This window comes from Mus pahari, chromosome 2 (assembly GCF_900095145.1).
Source record: "Mus pahari chromosome 2, PAHARI_EIJ_v1.1, whole genome shotgun sequence".
In the NCBI taxonomy this organism is placed as follows: domain Eukaryota; kingdom Metazoa; phylum Chordata; class Mammalia; order Rodentia; family Muridae; genus Mus; species Mus pahari.
This window is the reverse complement of record NC_034591.1, coordinates 113,296,010-113,307,730: the sequence shown is the minus strand read 5'-3', so window position 1 is coordinate 113,307,730 and position 11,721 is coordinate 113,296,010. Positions and strand designations below refer to the sequence as shown.

At 40.8% G+C, this 11,721-nt stretch overlaps 1 protein-coding gene across 1 annotated transcript in view; it reads right to left on the bottom strand.

Moving 5' to 3' along the window:
- The window catches only part of Tafa1 (TAFA chemokine like family member 1), a 509,982-nt gene that overhangs the window by 173,237 nt on the left and 325,024 nt on the right, over positions 1-11,721 (bottom strand). The gene's annotated exons all lie outside the window — the stretch shown is intronic.

The window sequence follows — 11,721 nt, the reverse complement described above, 5'->3', positions numbered from 1 at the left end:
GAAGGAAGGAAGGAAGGAAGGAAGGAAGGAAGGAAGGAAGGAAGGAAGGAAGGGACTGCCTTTATTGCTAGTAAGTCAAGTAGACAGGGTTGGGAGTTTTGTTAGGCCTACTGGGGACAATGGCAAACTATTTTGCTCTTAGGTTAGTTTGCTGAGACCAGAAAGGTTAAGAGGAAAGTCTAAAGATGTACAGTTCTTAAAAGACAGCATGGGGCTCACTGTCACAGGCAGGCAGACTCCAACCCCTGCTAATTGCATCTTGAGTATATATTCTTGAATTTAATTCACTCTGTCCTGAAGATGCATCCTTATGCCTTTCTGTTTAGAAGGAATTTAAAATATATCTCACGAATGAGAAATGGACTATTGCACCTTCTTCATATGGGCAGTTCTGCAAATATTACAACGAGTAGGAAATATTCTGGAACCTTTTAAAAACACCAGAACCCAAAGGACTGAGTCAGCAAATCTGTGTGTTGGACAGGATTAGGGTTGATAATCCCAGTTCTATCTGGTGAAGACTTTCCTGATTACCCTCAAAGTTCTAGGGATCAGACTGAGAAGCCGCTGGGCTCTCATTTGATCCCTGTCACTGGTGTAAATATGTATGTATGTATGTATGTATGTATGTATGTATGTATGCATATCTTTGTATGTGCAAGTAAATGTGAGTTTAAGTTAGTGTACAAAGCAATGTTTTTTTATGAGATATTTTATACATACATATCTTTGACTCATTCTTCCTCCTGTGCTGATCTCCCTGTCCTTCTGAAGTCAGAGTCATAGAGGCAACCCTTCAGAGGACAGGTAAACATTGTTAATAAGTCAAGCAGACTGAGTCGGGATTATGGAGGGGCTACTAGGGTACAGTGACAAATTGTTCAGCTTATGTGTGTCTGAAGGAGATCTTTGGAGAATTGTGTCAGGGCTATTACTATGATATAGAAATATGGACCCAAAGGTGCTAACCTTCACCTCATCCTGTCTCATTCCTCATTCACGGAGGCCAACCTAATGATCTGCATCATATTTCCCAAGTCTGGGCCCTGAGGGCCTAATCCAAATAAAGTTTTATTGAAACAATTGCAACACTGTATTAACACCTTTCCAGTGACCTTTATCACCCTACGTTGACACAGTCAAGTCTCAGTGCCAGGCTTATGGTCCTTTAAGCCTAAACTATGTACTATCTGGACCTTTACAAGTAAAACTTGCTGGTCCTGATGACGGTATTTTTGTGCGAAGTTTTAAAATTTAAAATATTCAAAAATTTAAAAGACCTCATGTCCATGTGAAAAATATATGCTAAGAACTTAGCAGTTGCCTCTTTCTCTATCTGTATGGACAAGACACAACTCTACAGGGTGAACTATACACGTGACATTCATTTCAGCTATACCTTTTCATAGGAGAAAATGTCTGGGAAAAAAAAATGAGCATTTGATTACTAAGCTATCTGGTAAAAACACTTTCAATAATTACAAATCATTTTGCTCAGAGAAGTAAAAGAGGAAAGTGGAAACTCTGGATTAAGACAGTAAATGGGGATTTTAAATTTTCAAATAGAAAAGAAAACTTCAAAGAGATTCAGTCTAGATAAAAAGAGTCTGTGGGAGGATCCTCCTCAATTTTTATGATGCTCTTGGAAAAAAATGAAAAATTGCCCCCAAAACATACGGAATAATTCAGAAAGAGTTTTCAGAAAGAAAAAATAGCAGGTTCCTACAGTACAGGAAGCAGATTGCCATCAGCCTTTTAATAAGGTGTTGACATAAGAAATCTGGTTTGTCCTAGAATCAAAGCCTTCAGAACACATATCCATTGCATTTTAAAACCAGCCAGAGCCCCCCCCCCCAGTTGCTTTTGCCCCAACCGTTAATTTTAGGAGCCCTTGATCTTTCCTCTGCAGCCTTCCAACCACACTGGTTCTCATGAAAGAGCCTGATCCCTGTGGCTGTAGAGGGATTGCAGTAATTCATTCTCACAGTTCATGTTGAGTTTTAAAAATTGCTTTCAGAGGTGTCAGGGAATAGAGGAGGAAAGGAAGAAAACAGGGGCTATAAAGAAGCCTGCATTGAAATATTTCAGAAGTGCAGCAAGACGGAATACGCTCGGAATTCATTGGCACTTCCAGGAGTCTTACCTAGGCCAGTGTGCACACGAGTCAAACAAGGAAAATGTCTCTTACGTGAATCCCGAATAATATTTTCGTTTCTTTAAAAGTGTGTGTATGCGTGTGTAGATGTGTGTGTGTGTGTAGATGTGTGTGTAGATGTGTGTGCGTGTGTAGATATGTGTGTGTGCATGTGTAGATGTGTGTGTGTGCATGTGTAGATGTGTGTGTGTGTGTAGATATGTGTGTGTGTGTGTGTGTGTGTGTGCGTGTGTAGATGTGCGTGGGTAGATGTGTGTGTGTGTAGATGTGTGTGTGTGCGTGTGTAGATGTGTGTGTGTGCATGTGCGTGTGTGTGTGTGTGTGTGTGTGTGTGTGCTATGCATGCGTCTGTATGTGTGTAAGGACAGGAGATTAACTTTGGGTGTTAGGGTGCTGTCTCCTTTTTTCCTTTTGTTTTGCTTTGCTTTGTTGGTGTTTGCTTGCTTGTTTGGGGGTTTTGGTTTTTGAGAGAGGATTACTTCTGAGACCGGGGACTCACCATGTAGGTCGGCTAAACTAGCTGATCAGTGAGTCAGTGAGGGCTCTGCCTCAGCACCCGGATTACAAATGCATGCAACTGTCATTTTGTCTGGCTTTTATTTAAAGTGTGTTCCAGAATTAAATCCCAGGTCCTTGTGTATCTAGGGCAAACTCTTTTCTGATGGGAGCCTTCTCTCCAACGCCTTTCCCTAAAGCTCTAGCTCAGTTTTTAGAAATAATATGGAATACGCTGAGTTATTTACATGTCCAAACCCTCTTAACAATAGAATGCAATTCACCCCCTCTTGCAACCTATGAAGCATCCACCATAGGAAGAATGATAAACATAAATAAAAGTAACGAAGTCATCAGGACCATTTTGTGTCTGAAGCTTTGAATGAACACATTATAGACATTACCTTCATGTCCTTCCTGTGCCCAAAGCTTTGAAGGAACACATTATAGACATTACCTTCTTTAGTTCTTACAGGGTTGTAAGATCATACAAGCCAGTGGTATCTATGGAACACAGCTAACAAGGCATTGAAGCCAGAAGCCAAAGCCTGCGTTTTCTTTAGAATACTTGGTCTCTAGTGACCTTGTGAAGAGAGGTTTTTTACAGAGTGTGACATGTGTAAATGCTCCCTGGAATCCCTTCCTGAGATCACACATCAAATGGTAGCACCAGTAGCACTAGCGCCAGGACTCCAGGTTTGGGTATTCCTTAGATAATGCCTCCCCTGAGGGAATTGTTTTAAATACATTGAAACGTATGAAGAGAGTCCTCCAAGAGCAAAGGAGGGGTTACTATGGATGAGTTGTAAAGAAGGATAAAAATTTCTATTTATAGAATATCCAGTGTGATTAGAAAGTATTATGATGTCTCCACTGATAAAAATATAGGGATTCCTGAGGACTCAGAGAGTCTTCCAAATGGACCAAATCAGTTCCCATGAGACAAAGGTATTATTATTGTAAATTTTCCTGAAGCAGTCATATATGTCCCTCATTTGTCATCTACTGTGTTCTGTATGATCTGGAGATCAGTCTATGATAGCCACGTTTTCAGTTTTGAACGAATGAGTTGATAAGAGTAGGCAAAAACTGGCGGATAGAAGCAGTAGACAGCAGGAAGTCATCCAATTGGAGATTTAAAATTTTCCACCTGAAACCAACGTGGGAAACCCCTTTGAGGAAATCAGCTGGAGTTACCAACCAAAAGACACTTCTAAGTGAAATATTAAATAGTAACAGATAGATATCAACAAATTGCGTGATCAGAATATCTAACAGAAACCAATGGGACAAGGTGAAGCAGGTAGCTGGAGTTAACTATGGCACTTTCTCTAAATGGCCGAGCTTTCCACTGTGATCCTCCCAGCTACCCTCTCCTGCTACAGAACTTTTATGGCATGGGATGAGCTACAAGAATGCCTGTTGCAAGTGGCTGATCTTCTAGCTGTTGTTAAGAACACAATGTTGTTATCCTTGGGCTGTTTCAGCATTTTCTTTCTCCCTGCCACAAAGTTAAAGTGTCAGTTCATCTCTAGAAAATGACCATGGAGGACACATGGGTCTGAGATGCAAGGGGGAGAAATCCCCAAACTTCTCAGTAAGCGCAAAGAGTAGATAGATAGATAGATAGATAGATAGATAGATAGATAGATAGATAGATAGATAGATAGATAGATAGATAATATATTTCATGTGGCTCCTTGCATGATGGCACATTAGCAGGGATTGCATGGTTGCAAGAGGTCTATAAAACATAAAATTCTAAATCATCTATTACAACACAAAGCAGCTTAGTCCTACCCTAAAGAAACTCGGACTATGTCATAGAGGAAATGCTTATGTCTGCATATAAGTTATGATGTGCTACAGGAAATGAGATTTCCTGAAGCAAAAATTTTAAAAAACTTTCTGAGCTCCAGAGATCATGCAGTCTCAGTATGTCTGGTCCAGATTAAGAGGGCAAGAGAAAGGACACTTGCCACAAGTGTGGAATTATTGAAGGCATTGTTGTCAGTTGGGGTATACAATAATTGATCATGAGAAAGCAACACCTCTCATAATGATTTAACAGTGAAGATCAAATATCAAATGTTCTGCAAATGTGTAATACCAAGAACATTCCAGAGAGAAGTGACTGGTGTCTATTACCAATGGTGGCTAAAAAGCTGGAGACAAGATGCAGTTAGAATGGATTAAGAGCAAGCTCTTGTGATCTAGTAGAGAGAACAGACCATGGCTGATGTCCATATTGAGGGGAGGGGTGGAGGTGTTCTCTTAAGCATTTTGCAAGTTGCATCATGCACATTGTAGCTCTTAGTGCTTGCCTATCTTTATCCCACTGCTATACATTTTTCCCCCATTCATGATAGGGGAAAATAAAGAATACTATGTATAACTCATTATTTAAGACTATGGAGCAATTCTATTAAGAAAATTGTAAGCTTATATAAACTATACTTATAAGTGTGTGAGGCTGGTTTTGGCATTTAGCTGAGTTAATATAAATTAAACTCTGTTTAATGATGGCCAAACAGGGTAAAAATTGAGAAATGTCAGCCATCATTGCCAGCCACAGTTTTGCAGTCTTCATAGAGATTAAGATTCCTTGAAAATTCCAAGCTTTGGGGCCTAAGTTAAGAATCTTGATGCAACTCTGTAATCTGAACACTTTAGAGGTGGTGGTGGGGGGTGAAGCATAGGAAGGTCTCAAGTTCAAAGCTAGCCTGAGCTATGTAGGAAGGCCTTGTTTAAAAAATATTTGGGGTTTCCGAAAGAAAAACACACCAGGTAGTCAGCATTCTCTAATGAAGAATAGCACACAAAGCTTTACTCTAACTGGATGGACTATGTGTTCTTCTTATATTTCTCAGTAGCTTTGCTTCTGAGTTAGCCAAGCCCAAACCCTGTAAATCCAGTAAGGTCCCAAGGTAACTGGCTACAAAGAATAATAGCTGAACTTTCAGAGTTTCTCTCATTGTACTGCCAGGTCTATAACCCAGCAAGCTGCTGACTCTAGTCAATCTTTCTTCTCCTTGTCGCCAGGAAAGAGAATGGATATTTTAGCATCAGTACCTTCAACCCATCTTTTGATCCACCCTTTTGTACTACTCTCTCTCAAATGCTATTATATACATTTACAACAAGATGCATCTGATTTTTGCAGAATCAAATTCTAATGCTACAGCTTACAAACACATCATTTTTGGAGAGGGCTTGAGTTATACCTCCTTCTCTGAGAGTATTTCCCAGGCAAGAACAAAAGCATGGATGAGATATTATCTCTCCACCCTAAGGAAATGCTGGCCCAGGTCTCCTGGGCTTCCTTTGTTGAACAGAAATGTCACTCTGCTGTTCTTATCAGTGGACTGCTTATTTCTCACGTTTTTTTGCTCGACTCCTTATACCCTGAGTGCTGTTAATCCCTTTTCTATTTTCTACCAGTCAGGGGATTTTCCTGTGCAAAAGAGCAACTCTATTCTGTATTCACTGGTTATCATGTGAAGCTGCATACTCCTGTAGAAGAAAGGACAGCCACAGTGATAGCTTCAAGCAAGTGGAAGATGCAGAACAGGGGCTGGCAGGTCTTTGATGAACTTTCATCTTCTCGACCTTTTTGCTTAGACTAGATACTGTATCTGTCTTAGATTGCTCACTCTTTTCCAACACACCGTGACTTCTGCCTTGATGCCATCTGCCTTGACACCAATTCTGTGGGAATTTCAACAGGGAGAGTGCAAGGTGTCTCTAGGGGTTGTCACTTGGACTGGACCAAAGCAGCAGTGTCTCCTCTCTGGATGCTGACTGTCAGCAAAGGCTGATATTATACAGGTTACATGTGCCACCAACCTCCATTGGTCAGCAGGAACTAGAGTTTCCCTTTTCATGTTGAAGAAACCTGGAGCAGCGTGTCAATTATGTAGAGTTGGTGACAGAGTGCACAAGTCCCATGCTGAAGAGCCTCTGTGAGTTTCGCCTCCCCCATCTCACTTTACATGTCTTTGATAGCGAGATAACAAAAGAATCCATTTCTAAGATATTAATAAATCAAATAAAAATAATGACACTAATAATGGTCACAATGCCTGGGGACCAAACACCCTACATACAGCTGCTCTCTCTCTGTCTTGATGCCGTGAGATAAGGCTCAGACCTAGCACAGGTCTGGTTAGAACTTCAGTTCCTTGCTATTCCATTTGATCTAGCCAGTTTGGTGGGATGAGAAGAATTAATTAATGCTAAAGAGTCAGTGTGGATTTACACACACCCTTGTTCTCTGCAGGGCCTTGGGGCAGCTATGGTACAAAACCCACCATTGAGTAGAAAGACCATTTATGAGAAAGACTTGCTTCTGGAGTTAACTTCTACAAATTTATGAGTTAAATCAGAGGTTTCCAAGCCTTCTAAAGCCAAGCGGTCCCTCTGTGGCATAGTAGACTCTGGCCACATGAAACTTTCTATTTAGTTAGCACTTGCTTCAAACACCTCCATAGATATATAGGTCCTAATAATGTATAAGCCACCAAAATTACCATATATAACAAAAATGTTGTAAAGTATTCCACACTTTAAACATTAGTTTTATAAGAATAACTAATATAAATAATATCACATTAAATAATATAATATAAAAATAATATATGTGGTATTGTACAACTTCTAAAATATGAGAAAGATAGCAATCCTGACATGGTTCACTTTTTAAACATCTTATTATATTTATTTATAGGTGTATGCCACAGTATGGATGTGGAAGTCTCACAGTAGTAGCTGGAGTCAGTTCTGTCTTTTCATCATTGGCCCCATGGAATGAACTCAGGTTATTAGGCTTGGTGGCAAGTTCCTTGATGCTTTGAGCTATCTCACTACTCCTGACTTAAAAAAAAAATACCATAATTACTGAACCCCATTCTATAACTGAATGAGATAACCCCAAATACATAGCAAAAAGTACAAATGATAATGCACTTTGAAAACAACATAGCAGCTCACCAAACAAAATATATTTAGGGGCAAGATATTGATTGGCCCAGTCATTCTCAAGTCTGCTGAATGAACCCAGGTTTTCACATTGCATAGCAGTGCCTAGACACAGTATGAGAACCATGGATTGAAATGAGGCCACCTCCTTATCTCTTGCTGCCAGGTCTAGGAGGCCAATATTGTATTTAGCACTTATGATGATGAGAGCCCAGAGTGAAATTGCTGTATGCAGAGGACAACCTCTTTTAACCTTTATTATGCATAAGAATAGCATCTTACTGTGCACAAGAATAACAGGGCTTTTTAAAAGCATAAACAAGCAGTCCTGTCTCCTAGCAATTATGGCTCAGTAGAGTAAGGAAGTACCTGTAGAGCCTGTGTTTTTTCTCTTAACGAGAGTTCTGTATGTAGGTGGTCTGAAAGCTACATTTGGAGAAAGACTGCTTATAATATAACATTTATGTGTTTGGCATTCATTAAAACACCAGCAATGTAGGAAAGAGAGTTAACCTGTGGCATTTTGTTCTGAATGGAGAGTAAGAAACCTTGAAAGGACCCCAGTGGCTGGCTCAGTAAGGTTTTCTTATTGGATTCCCTAGATAATCAATCTATAGATTCTGACCCGCCCCTATGAAGGCTACCCAAAAGCTCTGTTAAAGCAACTAACCTATAGGAAATTTGATCTTTTAGAAAAAGAAAGCTTTGAAAGGAAGAAAGATGCCTCATGAGTGAAGACTCCACAATTAAATCCTAGAGGGTGCTCTGTATAAAGTGAAATTATGGTTATTAAATTCTCAGCTGATTATGGGGTAGCCGCATCTCACACCGAAAAGGCCAGATTGGGTCTTTGTGATGTGTATAACTCACTAAGCATAAGGGGAGTAGGCTGTGCTTCTTGAAGGATATTTGCCTACAGCATAATACCAATAATGGAAATAATATCAGATCATATAAACTTGAGGCTTTTATTCTCCACAGAGCTGAGAAATGATGAGAGGGGCACTCTGGGAATTTTCCCTGTAGATTAAATATTTGAATCATAACTGTCGGAGACAATCGCATTCAGTTTGAAAATTACTTTGCTATCTCAAGCATGCTGAGAAGAAAAGGAACTTTCGATATCACAATTAAGACATGAAAAATTTTATTTTCTGTGGGATTTGTATAGTTAAGAAAAGAGAAAAATATTTGAATGGTACTTAATGTTTTAGCTGAATTTAACGAGCTCATTTTCTGGCACCCATACAAGATAAACAAGTTCACAGCCTTTGTGGGTTGATTAAAGATACTCTATGGAAGATCTCATCCACCCTGAATATAGTCAGATGGTAAAGTGGAACAAAAGCTAACTGGAGGAACATTTTTATTGTTAATGGAAGTAGCAAATACTGCATTTTCTAGCACCTACTTTTGCTTGCATCTAAATTGGCTTGGACCTCACATTCTGCTGAGACTTAAGGAGGCCACTGTTGGCAAGGGGTAGCATTTGTTCTGTGGATTCATTCCTGTACACATTGCTTTTCTGTTGCCATGATAAAACACCGTGACCAAAAGTAACTTGCAGAAGAAAGAACTTAGTTTGACTCTCTGTTTCAGAGGGTGAGTCCATAGTGATGGGGAAGTCATGGTGTGGCAACAGGAGTAGGGAGCTAGCTATCTGATCACATTTCACTCACACACCGGAAGCAGAGGTGGAGGAAGTGAGAGGAGGGTGCAGACTCTGAAAGCTTGCCCCCCCCCCCCCCAAGTAATGTTCTTCCTCTAGTGAGGCTCCACCCCCTGAAAGGTTCCATAACTTCCTCAAAGGGACTAACCCTACAGGGGAATTCTTCATTCGGTACAATGCAATTGCCTTATCTAATCTTTGCCAGGGCTATTGGTGATTTCCTGTGGATGCCACCAGCCTGCTCAAAAGGGTTTGGGAACATTCCATGAATCCATAGTTCAACTAGCTAGCTCAGTTGGACTTAGGGGAAGGTAGATGGATGGATGGATGGATGGATGGATGGATGGATGGATGGATGGATGGATAAATAGATATGTAAGATTCCCTTCTCAAAATAGGACCTCTTTAAAATATCAGTTCACTAAACCACTTGTTTCCAAGCTTACTCAAGTCCCTTTCGAGATGAGCCATCAATTCATACACTCTCATCCCTGTTCAATTTTCTGTCAAAGACAATCACTGACACTTCTTGTTGTTCTTTCTGCCTAGTATCTCTACTTCTCTGGCAGACCCAGGCCTAAGCTGGCTGCTCCCTGAATTCCACCCACCAGTACCTCCCCCCCATGAGTTAGTGCCACTTCTTCCTAGGCATCTCTGACTGCAGCTCCAGCATCCCAGAGGCACTGCCTTTCTTTTATCTCTACTGAGATAAAAACTTCAGGACTTTCTCCTCTCCATCTGAAAAGAATTGCCTCTTTGCAATGGAACTGACTCCTCTACAGCTCTGCATTTGACTAGGTGCTTTGGACTTTTGTTCTTAATTCACTTTAACCCTGTAGGGTTTCAGACCCTGAAACCAAAGAGCCCAGCAGGGTCCATATTTTACATATCAAGCAGACCTGGCCTCCAGGTTTTCCCAGCATTCCTCAGTAGTAACCTGGCATACCCAAACCCTAACCCTGGACTTTTCTGGCCCAGGGGCTGGCCTGCCCTTCCTCCAGAGGCTCTTTGCTATATATTGTTTCTTGCTTCTCTCCCCCTCCCCACCTTTTGTTGTCTCTTTCCCCCCTCCCCTTCCTCTGTCTCCCTTACCATGGTGACTTCCCTGGCCTCCTTCCTTGAGGACAGTGAACTTGGTGACCTGACAGCACCTTTCCAATTAACCTGAATATATATATATATATATATATATATATATATATAAATCTGGCTTGAACTGGCTCATTTTACCCTTCCCCACAAAACATTAACCATGGCTTTTAATTAAAGAACATTCTTTATACACAAATCTCTTGTTTCTCTTACAGAATATTTCATATCTTCAGAGAGTAAAAGAGCCTTAAATTTGTCTTTCTAAAATGTGGTTGATATTCTCTTCTACACTGGAACAATTCCTTTTACATTTTGACCATGGCCTACACTGAACCCCTGTCTCTAATAACCCAGAGGTCCATTTAATTATAACTACATTTTCTGTGGTAAAGTGTTAGGAGAATGATAGAAGAGCTTTAGTAAGACACACAATCAAATCCTACTACACTTTGAGAAAAAAAAATGTATCTCTTTTAATACTACATTTAGAATCTTGTGTCGTTGCTATGACAGAAACAACAAAGTGTAGGGGTCTGAGCAATGGCTCAGCAATTAAGAGTATTGGCTGCTCATCCAAGGGCCCAGGTTCAATTCCTAGCACCCATTATGTCAGCTTACAACTGTCTATAGTTCTAGAGACTCTGACGTCTTCACATAGACATACGTGCAGGCAATGTATATAAAATTAAAAAACAAAGCAAAAAACCCCAAAGCCATTGGCCCTGAAAGTCTCTGGCGAGCTTTAGCTTACTGAGATCCCCTGAGTGACCAACACAAAGATGGGATCGATGCAAAAAGCAAGAGGAATTTATTATTACAAAGCATTGGGGTCATCCTACACCCAAAGGAGAAGTGGCAACCCCCACAAAGCTCGGTTGGTGGTTGGTGAGCTTTTATACAGTTTTCAGAGCAGCAGTCATTAGGCTCAATGTGAGTGGCAGAACAGTGTGACTTTTAAACTGATAGGGTCTTTAAGGACTTCCCTTGTCTGTAGGTGGTCAAAGGTCTAGGAATATGTCAACTAGCTCTGGGCCTCCCGACCCTTAGGTGGCTGATGTCTGTTCCCTCCTCCCCCCACCCCCTTCCCTGTGGTCTGAGGAGTGTTAATTAATTAGCCTCTCACTTCCACAGGAGTTCTTGTTCAGGAAGGATCAGGTGGAATTTTCCAAAGTTCCCGACCTGACCTCTTCAGCCCCACATCCCAATACCTATGCCCTAAAGAACTGCTTCTCAACTTGAGTGTTAGTGGGGACAAATCATATTTAAACCAGAGCATGGCAGTAACTTCCATCTTCCACACAGCCTGGCTGGTAGCCCAGATAAGCCTGTCGGC